Source organism: Vicugna pacos, chromosome 13 (genome assembly GCF_048564905.1).
Source record: "Vicugna pacos chromosome 13, VicPac4, whole genome shotgun sequence".
NCBI classification, from domain to species: Eukaryota; Metazoa; Chordata; class Mammalia; order Artiodactyla; family Camelidae; genus Vicugna; species Vicugna pacos.
Window position 1 is genome coordinate 40,064,449 of NC_132999.1, and position 15,468 is coordinate 40,079,916.

General features: G+C 47.6%; 1 long non-coding RNA gene across 5 annotated transcripts; it reads left to right on the plus strand.

The window, feature by feature from the left end:
• The first annotated feature begins 686 nt into the window (after positions 1 to 686).
• LOC140700935 (uncharacterized) lies at positions 687 to 13,599 on the plus strand. Of its 5 annotated transcripts, none has more exons than XR_012079694.1 (6): positions 687 to 942; positions 8,261 to 8,382; positions 8,710 to 8,908; positions 9,624 to 9,701; positions 10,172 to 10,372; positions 13,522 to 13,599. It is a non-coding gene; the product is annotated as an uncharacterized lncRNA (long non-coding RNA). The 5 variants fall into 5 exon arrangements; XR_012079692.1 differs by lacking the exon at positions 13,522 to 13,599 and adding an exon at positions 11,180 to 11,288; XR_012079693.1 differs by lacking the exons at positions 10,172 to 10,372; positions 13,522 to 13,599 and having other exon boundaries at positions 687 to 954; positions 9,624 to 9,868.
• Positions 13,600 to 15,468: the final 1,869 nt, after the last annotated feature.

Genomic DNA, 15,468 nt, shown 5'->3' on the forward strand with positions numbered 1-15,468 from the left:
TGAGGCACTCAGTGCCCTTCTGTGCCTTCCTAACCCCCTGTGCAGACATAGTCCTGTGGGAGGGTCTGCGGTCTGCTGGGGATGGAGCAGGAAGGACTCTGGTTGGGGCTAGGAGTATGTCCATCTCTCTTTCATAGCCGGGGAAATGCTTTGAGGGAAGGGTGTGCAGAGCCCGAGCCCCCAACCCTGGGCTCTGGATAATTGTGTTGGCGGCACTGGGTTGTAAGCTCACTGAGCGTTGGGAGGGTTTGTCATGGCCTCAGGGGCTTGGCTCAGTTACTAATGATGTTTGGAGTCTGGGGCTTGTGCCTACCGGTGCTGTTTGATGCTGAAAGAGATACTGCATCTGCAATCTGAGTGCCTCCTTTTCTCTGCCAAGGCATGTCCTCACCGGGGCTGCTCTTCCCTGGTACAGGAAAGATGCCGCACACCCCAAGGTGCCCTTCTGGGCCACTGGCCCCTTGCCCATCTTCTCTGGGGAAAGAGCACCAGGGTGGGTGTCACTGCCCTAGCCCTGGCTTGGGGGAGTTAGAGAGGAGGAAACAGGGTAGGGGCGGTGGGAAAAGGAAAGGAGAATGGGAGAACACGCAACAAAGTCTTTCCCTCAAATTGGAACAAGCTCCCGGGCCCACCCACTCCCACCATGATGATGTCACAGAAGGGAGCAGCATGGCCAGGGTGGAAGAGATTCAAGAAGTCATCTGGCCCATTGCCCTCTTCATCTTCCATGCCACCAGGATGGCAGAGATTGGCACATGTTCCTGGCAGCTGAGCTGGTGAATCCCCAAGGCCACACAGCGGTAAAGTCAGGGAGACCAGCTCATTGGGCCAATACCCAACTGCTCATCTGGGAGGTTCTACTGGGTTCTCACTTGTAATCAGCAAACCCAGACTCCTCACCTTTGGGACCATCAGATCAAGCTTCTCTTGAGATCACAGAAGGTGACTGATAAGGCACGCGAAGTGATGACTCATGTCCTATTTCAGCAAGACTCTGGGTGTGTGTGTGAATGGGAGTTGCTCAAAATCAAGTTGGGGTGCTGCTGATTATATCAGAGCCTCTCCATGGTGGGGAGGATGGGGAAGTGGGGAGACAAAATGTAACTACAAATTTTAAACCTAAAAGGAAGCAAAGACCTTAAGAAACTTGCTGGAGAATGATGATCTGTGGTCATGGTTGATTTTGCCTTCAGAACCTCCAGGAAACATTTGGTTATTTTCAAAGATCTTTAGGGAGAGAAAGTAAGACTTACCTTATTCTTATGTAATGATCAAAGACAGCATAATAAAGCTGTTCAAGCCAGCATGGACTAGTTAGGACCAGAACTCCTCTCCAGAGAGGAAGGAGGGGCAGCAATCTGGCCCAGTTTGCCTCTTCCTCCTGCTTGGTGGGAGGTTAGCACAGTGTCAAATGCCTGTGTGACCTTGGGCAAATCTTTCCGCCAAAGTTTCCTCTTAGGTAAAATGGAAGTAATAACTCCATTAAAACTTGTTACAAGGATCAAACAATATATTAGAAGCACTTTGAGTGTTGTGAAGTGTTGTTCAGGGCTGGGGTGTGGTGATTCCCCCTGTGGACCTGAATATGGGTTGCAAAAGAACAGCAGTTGTGCTCACATCACAAACAGCCAAAAAACCTGGGTGGCCGTGAGCACTGGGTTTAATCATAAGATCTGCTCTTTTCTGAGAGCAAAAGGTCGAGGAGTCTTTTCCACTTGTGAGTGACTGGGCATGCCTTTTCTTAGATCCTTCTAGCTAAAAAGTCTTCTGTCTTACGTTGCCATCTACCGAAATTCCCTGGATGACTCTGTCCATCCATCTGAGCCTTTGTTTCTTCATCCCTGAAATGATGGGGTTGAATAGGTTTCCTCGGTGGTCCATTTCTGCTCTAAAGGGGTATGATTCTACAAACCCAGAGGAAAGCTTTGGATTGAGTCAAATAGCCTCATGGAACACAAGCCACATCCTGGGAAGTGTGCTGAGTGTGGTAGCAGGACACCAGCCTGGTTTTCTAGAACGGAAGCTCACAAACCAGTGAGGACACCTGTGTCCGGGTAGCTGGCGCTGCTCAGAGACCGTGCACCCACCACTTCAGAGTGCCCGCAGAATTGCATGGGAGTTCAGAGGAGGGAGGCATCACCAGGGTGGAAGGGAGAGGGAAGGGAGGGGCGGGAAGGAGTGGCATTGAGCTGGCCCTCACCTGATAAGAAGGTCTTGCAAGCGTAGTAAAACATATAGTGAACAGCCAGTGCAGCGGCTCAGAGGCAGGACAGGAAGTGGCATATTCTGTTAGTCACTTAAAGTCCTAACGAAAAGGAAAATCCCACAGGTACGGACGCTGGGGCATTATTGTGTCCTGGGACCAATGCCTGACCCCGTGGTAACAGGTGCGCCTTTCTGAATGAGCTGGCCTGGCTTGATCCCTTCTGCTCTCCTCATGGGCAATTGGACTTGAGGGCCAGGTTTCATCCCGTAGGACTGGGTGCCCACATCCTGCTTGCACGGCTCCCTGGGTGGAGGCAACGTTCCTGCCTGGGCACCGCCACTTTCCAGCCACCTCACACGCTGGTGTTTTGACACGTCAGTGCCTGGCTTGCTAACACGGGATAACGAGGGAGGGTACCCACAGGCAGTGCCTGGCCTCTGAGCTGGCAGCAAGCCACAGCAGCCTGGGTTAGCGCCTTTCCCTGGGGTGGCAGCAAGGCAGTGACTTAGGAGTTTCAGCCCCTGTGAGCGCTTCCAAAACAGACTCTCTCCAAATGTCAGGGAGGAGAGTTTATGACTTCGTCCTTTTATGATGTGCCTTTAAGGCCAATTATTTCCAAAGTTAATAATCCTAATATCTCATTGAATGAGGCACTGGGAAGAGAAGGTATACATTTTAAAAATCCGTGAAATTACAAGCAGATTGAGTGACTTGGTATGCTAGGTGTAGGCTTTATAGTCTGTGGTTTTTATTATTATTGATATTAATATTAATAAGCATTTATCCATACACACACGCCCATAGGGCACTGGGCAGAGCTCACGGAGGACGCAGCCTCTGTCCTCAGGGATCCGTAGAAGGCTGTCTCGAAGACACTGTGGTAAATCACATGAGTATTGTAACTGTCAAGGTTTTAAATACCTAAAAATCAGCACTATCATTAGCAATCAGTAATCACTGTTATAGAAGAATAAATCTTGTAATCTCCAAATTACCTGTTTGCACCAATTAGAGTTCAACTGATGAAACATACCAATCAAAGGGGAATTTACTCGAGGCACCCAAGCTTATCTAGGTTTCAAAGTGGGAAAAAAAAAAAAAAAAGGAAACCCGCTGAGCTCCCAAACTGTTGTTTCTTAGCTCAATCTCTGTTAGGGAGGATTTTCTGGAAGCAGAGCTGACAAAGCCCTTTGCAAGTACCCCCAGGCAGGAGGGAGTCCGTTATTCACTTATTTGTTTATTTATTCATTTATTCCCTGCCTGCCTACAAAAAGGATTCGAGGTAGGTCACGATAAAAACACACATACCATAAGACAGTTTAAAAAAAAAAAAAGCCCAAAGGAAGGCTGGAAACCTTAGGGTGAAGGTGGGGGCACTGCGCTTGAATGTTTCACTTCCACAAGGCTCTGTGAGTCGCTCTGCTAAACACAATGCTGGGCCCTGGAGGAGCGAAAGGAGAAGTTCACCCTGCTTCTCGCCTGCAAGGAGCTTATGGAACGAGACACTGAATTCAGTTCAGAGCTTCTTGGAAGGCAGCGCACAGAGGAATCACATGGCTTATTCACTTCTCAGCATGCAATAAAAGAAAGAAGGTACAGGAAGAGGCAGGTTTTTTTTTTTTCCTTTTTGTAAATACTAAAGAAATATTGAAGGGACCCAGTAGGGGAAAAAAATCTATGTGCTTTTATGAATTTCCCAGAGATGTGGTCATTTCTTGGCTGGAGAAGAAAATGTGGATCCAGTGAGCCTTTCCTGGTTTGCTCCAGAGCCTCTGAGAACCTGGATCTGGGGTTTGAGACCCAGGCAAAGCCAGAGAGAGAGGGGCTGGGAGCTGGCCATGACCTAGAAGGAAAACCTAGGGGATCTGGCTGGGGAATTAGAAAGAGAAATGAATGTCTAAAGGGGTGAGACTCGTCTTTGCAGTCCACTCAGCCCTGGGCCATGTACCGGGCTGCCCACAAGGGTGCCTCTGCAGATTCTGCTGGTGGAATAGCCCCAGCATCCTTGTCTCTGCCCATCCCTGGATCTCTGTCACAGCATCATTTTCCCAGCCCCTACCTGGCTTCTATTGCTTGTCCCACATGGTTCTACTTTATACTTCACCTCCACGGAATTATGTCATTGTCATAGTAGGGCTCATCTTGTCTTTTGTTTTTTGTTTTCAGATTACCGAGTGTTCACATTACATTGTTTTCTGCCCTTGAACATGGTACAGTTGTTATAATGTTAAGTTGTATCTGAGGGTGTCTCACCGCTTTTGGCAGGCAGCCTCCATAATGCCCCCAGTGGCCCCCTCCCACTCATGCTCTCATGTGGTCCCCTCCCACACCAGCTCAGGGTGGGTCTGTGTGACTAGTAGGACACCACTGTGCTGGACACTGCCAGGTGCTCTGGACAGGACGGCAGAGTCTTTGACCTTGAGCTTACGGAGCTTGCAGTAAGGAGGAGAACATGGACTTTGGAGCCAGAGAGAACTGGCTGCATCTCGGCTTCTCCACCAGGCTGTGTGACTTTGAGCAATTATTTAACCTCTCTGGGCTTCTGTTTCCTCATCTTTAAATCCAGCAAAGTAACATCCACTTTAGAGAGTTTGATGACAATTAAATGTGACAGTGTGTATAACCTGTTTAGCACAGTGTCCAGGGTTTTGTGGCTACTCCAAAAATGGTATTCCCCTCCCAGCTGTGCTGAGAATAGAGTGATGAATGAGAGCATGCTCTCAAGCGGCTCAGCATTGAGTGGACGGGACAGGTGTATACTCACGGAAGTTCAAGGCCGACTGAGACAAATGCTATAACAGAGGCAGAGAGGGCAGGAGGAACCCACAGCAAGGCATAGGAAAAGCTTCACGGAGACTAGGTGACGTTTTAACAAGCCTTAGAGGATAAGTAAAATTTTCATCAATGGTGCAGGGCCAGAGCATCACAGGTAGGCAGAGAAAACCCCGAGGAGTCACATATGAAAGCTTCTGGTATAAAAATGGGGAAAATGCTCTAGCTGAGTGCTCTTGGCCGCAGGGCTTCCCTGTTGTGGGTGGCGATCTCTCGATCTGTAAACTGCAGCTGTTGAACTAGATAGTGAATGTTCCTTCCAGCTCATATATTCCAGGAAAGCAGGGAGTATTGCTTTATTCATTCCCAATTTCCAGCTTCTAACACGTGGTAGGCACTCAATAAATATTTATTAAATGAGTAGGTATAATTATATGTGTAAGCAGCTTGTCCCAAATGAGAAAATCAAGGAAGTATTTTTTTTCCCCGTTTATTTGATATAAGTCATCTCGCCAGGGTACGTGTGTGGTGGCAATTAACCCGACTACATCATGTCACTCTGTTTTGTCAAAGTCCTCCTTCTTGCATGCTGCGCCTTCGGCTGCCTGGCTGTGCCTTCTGTTTCCTCCTTCTATGCCCGCGTCTTGTTGTGGGATCCTGTTCAAACTTTAAAGCGACTGACATTTCCCTGGAGGGTTCTTTAGCGCTCGGCGCCATGTCATCAGGCCCGGTGGGGCAGACCCAGCCAAATCTGAAGACGCTTTGCCCGTTTTCTTTCCTGTGACTTCCATTTTGCTTTTGGTGTCTCTGTGAATGGAGTCACTTTGAAACCATAGCTCAGCAGAAGCGTGTACAAGGTTGTTGAACTACTTTGCTGCAAGACAGGGCTGGCTAGTGATGAAACCCTGTGGTGAGGCACGCCCCCCATACACCCTGTTTTGACTCTGCTCCCCTCTCCAGGCCAGTGCTTAAGGTCCTCACATTGTTTTCTTGTCCCCTGGGACTCCCATAGTCTGTCGTCCCCTGGGGCTTACTCTGCCCCGAGTCTTTCCAAATCACCCTTGTTCTTTCAAAGCTTATCCTGGGTACCATTTCCTCTGAAATCTGTTCTCTCCTCTGTTCTTGATACAAATCAATACACATTTGATGCCCATCCTGTGCCTTGATCAGCACTAAGCTCACAGAATGCAGAGATGAATGAAAAGCAATCCTTGGCCCTCCGATCTAGCTTTCCAGGCTGACAGTCCCTGAGATGACAAACCAAACTATGCAGAATTACTGATGGACAGTCTCTTCCAGGTAACAGATTTGCATTTTACCCGGAGCTTTTTGAAGACAGTGACTTACCTTCAAAGGATATTTTTTGCTAAAAAAACAAAAAACAAAAAAAAAAACTTCAATTTTTTTTTTTACCTTGAGAGCAATAAAGCAGTACTTATTAATTGTAGAAAACTTGGAAAGTATGGAAAAATATAAAGCAGGGGACAAACTTTTCAATGATCTCAGTACCCAGAGGCCAGCTAGCATTGACAAATTTTTCCTGTCTTTTCTTCTATGCATTTGAAATCCTATGTTTACATAATTATGCATACCACTTTTGTTACTGAGCACTATATCCCAGCCATTTTGCAATGTTATAAAACACACCGAAGCGTGATTCTAATGGTAGGAGTTTGTCAGCAGGTAGGAGTGGTAGATTTACTGGCACAGAGACTTGGGGTAGTCTCTCTAACAATACTCTATTTTCTGCCTGCTTCTAAGACAAGCCCTGACTCCCTGCTAGTGCTTCCATAGCATATTTGCAACTCAGCCTGATCTGTTCAGCCCTTCTCTGAAGAAAACAGCATCCCGTGCTGTAAGGTGTGAGCCTTTCCTGTCTTCAGACTCTCCACCTCCTCCCTCCCCCCACCCCGATTTCTGTGTCTCCAGCGAGCGATAATATCTTTCATCTGAGCCTCTCTCCCTGCCTCCAATGACTGCCTCCCCTGATGAATTCTCTCCGGGTGACTTTGGCATTTGCATATTTCCTCGCTTGGATATTCTGAGATGTTGGAACCGGAGAGCAGGTTGACGCGATCAGGTACTTAGCTGAATGAGGCTTTCTCGGGAACTGCACAAATATTTGGAGTCGGGTGTGTGCCAATAGGCAATTAATTGAAATGTGGACACAGCAAGCTTCTGGAGGAAGGAAACTGAAGTTGAGGGATTCGCTATGGCGAACGATCCTCCGCAAGATACAAAACAGTAAGTTGGGAATTTCCTTTACCTCCAACTGAAATTGATTTGGTACAGAAAACAAAGAACAAGTGTAAGATCAAAGTCGACTCCTGCATCACCAGAGCCTGAAGGCGTTCTCAGAGAACACCGGGCTGACCTTCTTGGAGATGGAGGAGTGCCCAAGGTCAATGTCAAGTCAGGGCACATTCAGGACCAGAAGCAGGAAGTCCTGACTCCAGCCCAGGGCACTTTCCATTTTACAAGCTGATTGTCTACCTGGAGACCTGGATTATCATATCAGGAGTGAAAGGGCGAGGACCTCGGCTTAAGCATTTTCCCATCACCAATGACTGAATATATTAAGTAAAATCCATAACAAAACCAAGGTGCTCACTGACTGTAGCCGTAACTCCAGAATGGGAGCGTATCTGGGGCTCCTGCCCCGTGTCTGGCTGCCTGCGAAACTCTGGGGCTGGAGGTGATTACAAATAGTTCCCTGTTCCACACTGGGCGATGTTGGCCTGATCCCAGGCGAGGACCCAGCCTCCTGACTATCCTTTTCCAAAGTATGAAGCCTCAGCCCCCCTCTACATTTCTCCATCTTCCAGGAGAATGGACTCATCTCCTTAAGATTTTTATAAAATGTATAAGAAAAGAGGAGATCTGAGCAAGACATTGCTTTAGGACCCCGATTATTTTAGGTGATACAAATATCACCTTTTCATTGCTTGGGTGTATGGGGACAAGAGTAATCATTAGGCATCCCCTAGAATATAGTTTTCAAAGCGTGGTCCCTGAACCAGAGGTACCAGCACAGCCTGGGAACTTGTTAGAAATGCACATTCTTGGGTTCCAGCCCTACTGAATTGGAACCTCTGGTGGGGCCCAGCAGTTGTGTTTTAACAAGCTCCCCCGGGGATTCTGATGCACAGTGAAGTTTGAAAACCATTGCTCTGGAAAACTGATTTGGAAATCCAGACTGTCTGAATTCCAGCATTTCCTAAATATCAGGGAAGTAATCCACTTTTGATTATTGGTTCTTGAAAAATAAACTCTTCATTTCAGAATGCCAGGTGAACTGTTTCTATACATTGCTGAGCATTAAACAAGAAAAGATTTCCAAGTGATTCTTCAAAACATAATTGACCAGCCCAGTCAGACACAATTCTGGTGGCCTCATATTTCCAGTAAGTACGATATTTTCATACTTTGAAGTTTCATCGAAGGACTGAATAAGCTAATTGATTGCTTAATCTGCTATTTTTAGAATATCACTTCTTTACCTCTTGCAATAGTTTGTTCAAAATTCAAATGGGAGCATCTTATTACCCCAAAATGTTTTACTGTATACTTTAACAGGTTACTAAGGAAACCAGTTGCAACGTTGCGGTGATACTGTTGTGCTAACAAATTAACAATTCAGCAATGTATATGCCATGCTATATAATGTTTTTTCTTTTTCCTCTCTCTCTAGAAAATTTCACATTTACTGAATTTCTACGTTTATAACACAGGACATTGGGAGCAACGGGAGTAAAGCTGTAAGAAGAAACTGCACCCCAGAGTGGCAGAGGTTTCCCTGGGATGTGTCTGGTGATGTTTGAGCACAGGCAGAATTCGGTGGTGTTGCATCCTGCACGAGGAGCAACCCTGTGTGGGGACCCTGAGTTACAGCAGCCACCTCACAGGGACACTTTGGAGGGGCTCTAACTGGTGAGCAGCTCTGGGCAGGACTGAAACTGGGTGTGTGGTGCAAAGTGTGTGCTAATCACACGTTTAAGGAGGAATCAAGCGACATCAAAGCCTGTGATCACGCGAACAACAGAGATGGTACCGAGAGACGGGGGATGCAGCCCAGTGGGAGGTCCCCTGCTTTTCCTTTCCTGATGGGGGGAGGAGAGGTTATTAATGATGGGATGGATTAGAACAGATGGGTACTTTTGACACATTTCCCCGTGTTGTTATTTTCCAATTTCCCATCTTCCCACCCCTAGTCATGTGCCTTTCTCTTGGTTAGGAGTGAAAGCATGTGACTTTTTAAAGGGAAGCCGCAGGAAGGGAAGGAAGATGTGGAGGGCACGCTGGGCAGATCCAGAAAGTCTTCCTGGTGCCTTTGCTGGGAGGGGCATGCGTGCTTTTGGACGCTGTGTTCAAAGGCGAGCCGAGTGACTTTCCACTCCCTCCGTCTCAGCCCCACTCCGACCCGGCAGCCATCACTCCCTGATTGCTGGTACCTTTCTGCAACCTGGAGATTTGCATTGTAAATGGTGTTTGTTAGGCCCCTGAAATAATATTAATCATTGGAAAACAATTTTGTTGCATAATTTGTACATAAAAAAGAAAGAATGAAGCTTTTGCTTGAATTAATCTTACCTCGTGTGTATCTTTCTCATCCCCACCACAGCGAAACCCTTGTCTGCCCTTCTAGGTGAGAACAGCTCTGGAAAAGTAAAGCTGCCTATCTTCGTATGGCTTCTTGAAATGATGCCTGTTTGTCCAGAGCCAGGTAGCATGTGCAATTCCGTGTGGAACAGCCAGGGTCCCCGGGGAAGTGGACATCTCAGCACCCCATCCCTTAATGCTTCTTGCAAGAGGAGGAACAACAGGATGGGCCTCGTGGGGGTGGACAAGGGGAAGCTCTGAGAAGCACAGGAATGAGGCTGCAAAACTCTCTGCCTGTGTCTCTGCCTGTTCATGCTTGTATCCATTTGGGGACAGACAGCCAGTAGGAGACAGCCAGCCAGTAATGAACAGAAGACTCAAGGAGCTGGGACCCACCTTCCACACCCACTGTAGTGGATTAGCTGGTGCCCCCATCTCCTGCAAAGAGATGTCCTAAACTCTGGAACCTGTAAATATGATTTTATTTGGGGAAAGTGTCTTTGCAGATGTAATTAAGTTAAAGATCTTGAGATGAGATCACTTTGTACTATCCTGGTGAGCCCTAAATCCAACAACTGTCCTTATACGAGACAGAGGGAGAACACACAGGAGGAAAAGAGGGGAAGGTCATGTAACACTGGAGGCGGGCATCGCAATTATACAGCCACAAGCCAAGGCATGCCTGGAGCCAGAGAAGCTGGGAGAGGCACGAAAGAGTCTCTTCCAGAGCCTTCGGAGGGAGTGTGGCCCTGCTGACACTGACTTCAGACTTCTGGACTCCAGAACTGTGAAAGGGTAAATTTTTATTGCTTTAAGCCACAAAATTTGTAGTAATTTGTTACAAAAGTCCCAGGAATTAATACACACACCGTGCCGACCCCTTCCCCCAACCTCCCAGGGAGGTTCACTGCCTCCCATTGTAAGTTGATGGCAATATCGTCCGGCTCTGCTCCTGGAACAATTGCTGGAGACCCCCGAGGCCACACCCAAGCTGGCCAGGTTGCTGCGCTGCATCCGGGTCCTTGGTGATTCTTCCCAGGAAGGTTCTCCAGCCCCAGAACTCAGAGACCAAGCATTGGGCGTGGAGAATTCCAATGTCAGCTCACCCTGACGTACAATTTAGGACTAGAAATGAGGGCCCGACTCTGAGGCAGGATTGGTGAGGTTTTGGACTCTGCCTTGTTGTCAAATCTCATTGGCCCATGAGCAGATTTAACTCCCGACAGTCCAGGACGAAATCTGTTTTCAAGAAAACAGCACCATCAATGGAGCACAGACGTGCCAGGCGCTATGTTGAGAATTTTATCCTCATTATTTCATCCACCCTTGCAGCAGTCATGGAGGCGTGGAGGTGTGGTTATTCTGATTTTACAGATGAGGAAACTGAGTTCCAGGGATGTTGGGAAATACTTCCAAAGTCAGGAAGCCAGTGTATTGCAGAATCAGGATAGGAACCCAGGGTGTCTTTGACTCCACCGCCCACACCCACAATCACTTTACTATCCTTTGTTCTTTTAGTTTTGTTTTTTTTTTTTTTTGCTTTATTTTTCATTAATTTATTATTAGTGAGGCTGCACACATAAACTACCCTTTTATTCTTAGAAGTGAAGCCCGGTGCTGGGACACACATCTGCGCTTGCTTTTGGGCATTGATCCGCAAAAGAAGCCAAGTGCTTGTAGTAGCCTGTAATAAAAAGAATATAAAAAAGAACATATATGTGTAACTGAATCACTGTGCTGTACACCAGAAACTAATACAACTTCGTAAATCAGCTATACTTCAGTTTTTAAAAATGTTAAAAGAAAAGAAAGAGGCAGACAAAAAAAAAGGGTACAATCTGTATAATTCTATGTACATACAATTCTAGAAAATGTGTACCTTACCTGACAAAGTGGTTGCCTGGAGATGGGGACTGGTGGAGAAAGGGTCCGGAGAGAGGGACAGATTCAAAACGAAATGAGGAAACTTTGGGAAATGATAAAAATATTCATTAACTTGACTACGGTGAAGGTTTCACAGACTTGGGTCAAAACTCATCAAATTGTACACCTGAAATATGCGCAGTTCCTTGTGTATCAGGTATACTTCAATAAAGTTATTTTTCAAAAGAAAGAAAAAGAAGTAGATGAGTATTTGGCATTTGAGGCTGTTCAGCTTGGGCTGTTCATTCACACCAGACTCTTTCTTTCTGTCAAGACTTCAGGGAGCATTTGGGGACAGATTCCAACCTGAGCTGTACCCTCCAAAGGCTGCTGCCTGGTTGGTTAGGGCTCCGTCTTCATACCCGAACATTGTGTGTAAGGCTTTTCACGGTCTGGCCTCTCCCAGTCTCTCTGACCTTATCGGCCTTAAAGCCTCCTTACCGCCTCCTGCAGTCCACTTAGCAGCTATTCTGAGCTGCTTTCTGCTCCTTATGGGTCTCATCCTTTAAACTAAACTAAACTCCAGACCTTTGCACAAGCTGCTTCGTCGGCTTGGAATTCAGCCTCTCCACTATCGCTCCATCTCCATCCTTTGGCTATTTTGGTTAACTCTTAGTCCTCCTCTAGGTCTCAGCTTAGAAGTCAACCACTCCAAAAAGCCTTCCTGGGTCATCTAAGCTTGGTCCGGTGCCCCTCTTGGGTTCTCATAGCATCCTTTATCCCCAAGGCAAAATCCATCACTTTGTATTAGAATTGTTTTGTCTGCATCACTGATTTTGCTGCAGGTTGAGGGCAGGAACTCTGTCTGCATTGGTCACCATTGTATTCCCAGCACCCAGCCCAGGGCCTGACACAGAATAGGCATTTGATGAGTATTTGTGACATGAATGATTTACGAATGGCAGAGATTCCTTCCTGGATGATTAGGCTCAGAATTACGTTATTGATTAGGATATAGAAGAATGTCATGTTAGAGGGCATAGCTAACTGACCAGCTGTCAACTCAAAGGTTAAAGATGTTCTCAGAATATTCTAGATTGTTTTGTAATTTACTACCATCAACTTCATCTAAATCATTTGGACAAATTTTAGCATTTAAGGAGATGGTATTATTTGATATCTTCAGTTCCTTTCTTCTTTGTGACTCTATTTTTAGTAGACCACCTAGAGTAATGAATGGCAAAAACTGACCACCTCTTGCATAAGGTAGCGATTTCTAAATCTCTTCAAAACTGACTCTTCCAAGTTCAAAGGAAGCTCTTAATTTGAGTACCTAAGGTTGGCTGAAGGTGGCCTTTTACTAAGTCCCCTTAGTGACTATGGATTTGGGTCCTGCCCCTTCCAAACCCTCTGACCATGCTGAGTAGGGGGTCACTTCTGTCTGTCCCCTGCTCTTCCTCTGATCAACACAACAAGCCATTGTTACCGTCGTTAGCTTCTTCCTGGCCTTCCTGCAGGCAGTGGCTTTGCTGGGGACAGCAGAACCTGCTCGGATGCTGAGAACTGTTTTCATGGTGACTTAAAGATCAAGGCTCTGTGCCCACTGCAGGAGGAAGAGTCCTGGGTTAGGAGGCAGAAGACCTGGGTTCTCACCTGGCTCTTCCTTGTGGTCTCTCTGGGCTGCATTCTCTAAATGAGTGAAGTTAGGGTAATCACACGTGCCCCCAGGTCATTGTGAGACGCAAAAGAAAGAAGAGATGTGAGAGTGCTTTATAAACTGAAGGTGCACAGGGGCGAGGGTGACCAGCACAGAATAAGTACCTAGTTCATGTCTGCTGAAAGGCTGTGTCCTGTGTCTGTGGGTGGTCTTGTATCCACATCTGTACAGCCAAAGGCCATCTCCTCCTTGGATTTTGAGGACGTGGAGAGCAGAACACTCTCCTCCACTTGCCTTGTCTTCTGCCTGTCTTTCCTCTCCCATCCCAAAACAGTCAGAGCAGAAGGCAAATTCAATGGCACTGTCAGAATGCCATTCCTATCAGCCCATTCCTTTTTTTTTTTTTTTGGCTTCTTTTCTAAAGCCCTGCCTTCAGCTGATACCAAAATATCGTTGCAAACAGAGAAAATGGAGAGTCTACAAGAGCTAAAGAGAGAGATAGAGACAGATGAACAGACAGAGAACATCCTGGAGGTAATCATTTGGTTTAATTCCATGACTGTCTTCCCATCGTGGGTCTTCCCAGTCGGAGGAGTGACTCTCTTCACATGGGATGAATGCAGACTGAAAACACAGAACATTGGCAACCACTTCCATCCCTCTTGTTTCTTCTAGGTCATTGCAGCAGCCATGTCTGTGGTGTGTACATGAGCTTGGGGTCCCCACTCCAGCCTGCTGAGGTTGACATAGACCCCCTCCTGGAGCCCTGGGGAGCACTGCCAAAAAGGCTCCCACTGCGGCCTCGGCAGAGCCATCCACACCTAGGTCCATCACATCCTGCTCGAGACAGAGCTGGCTTGGTTTTTGGTTGGTTAAGCAGTGTTCCTTCGTGGGAGGCTCTTATTCACCAAAAGATATGCAAGGCTGGGCCAGCCTGAAAGGTGTCAGAGGTGCTGAGGGAGGAGCGGGTCTTACTGAATTGGGGGAGCCTGGCTCTCAGGCGCTCACCGGGCTCTTGGCTACCTTCACGTGGGACTAATTATCCAGAGGCTGGAACACAGCTCCTACTTCCCCTTTAAATAGAACCTGCTAGGAAGAGCCTGACCGGGCTGGTTCCCCGGCACTGGGGGTCGCTCTTGGCCCACCGAAGGGCTGGAGCAGGGCCCTTCTGGGACTCTAGAGGAGACTTTAAGGGGAGGCCTTGGGCTGGCAGCGGCGGGCTACCCCAGGGCAGGACTGTGCCAGAACCCCACACTTCCCCACTGAGCCTCAAGCTAAGGGCTGCAGGATTTGTGCTCCCTGCGCAGAAGCAGAGCAGACAGGCTTAGGCCCTGCAGGTCCTTGGGGCTTGAGAAAGAGTTATTCCAGGTGGAGGAAGCCAAATCATGAAGTCAGTCTTTCTAGACTTGGCGGGGAGGGGGTGTCTGTCTCCCTTCTTCCTTCCCTGCCAGGACCTCAAGCCAGTGACAGTCACCTACATGGGTGTAGGTTTCTCCTCCAGTCCTCCCTTGGCACTGCGGTCAGGGACATCTGCTGACCGCCAGACGCATGTCAGACACTGAGTTGGTTACTGGGTGACGCGGAAATGACCCAGACCTTGAGCCGCCAAAGCCCGTGGTCTGGTAGGGAAGCTAGACTGTGACAGATGTGACAACAAGGTGTCTTCAGTACCGGCGAGGCGGTGAGCTGACACTGCTTTGGAAGCATAAACAAGCCACAAAAGAGCAAACTAGTGACACTGGAGTGAGCTATAAGCAGCAGGCGGGCGTTTGCCCGACAAGAAGGTGAGAAGGAGAGTCCAGGCGAGCAAGTTCCTGGGAACGCGGAGCACGTGTATCTGGTGCTCCCAGGATGGAGGAGAGAGCGGGCTTCGTGCTGGACCAGCAGCTGGATGGCGGCTGCCTTGGGAAGGGCTTGGAGGCCTTACTGAGTTGGCTGGAAGTTTTGCTAAAATCAAAATCTAATCACTTCACTCCCTGTTAATAAACTTTAAATGTCCCAGAGCAGAGCGTACATCCTGTAGCCTGTGGTTTGCTTGTACTGTTTTCTTTTCCTTGACCACCTTTGCTTTCCCTGTACCCACCCGTTGAACTCTGATCTGTCCTTCAACAGTGCTCTCAAACCCAGCCCCCTCTGTGAAGTTTTTCCAGGTTCCTCCGACTTAACAGGCTCTCGTCTTCTTTGAACCCTGATGGCATCGGAGCCCCCTGAGGGTATTTTCTTACTTTATATTCACATCTAATTCATCTTTTTTCCCTGTAGAGACCTGCGCAAAGCCGGGCACCTCGTAGTGGTCAAAGGTTTGCTGAACTAAGACTCTGCTTTTTTTCTGATGGAGGTAATGACGATTGAACCCAGGACCTCGTGCATG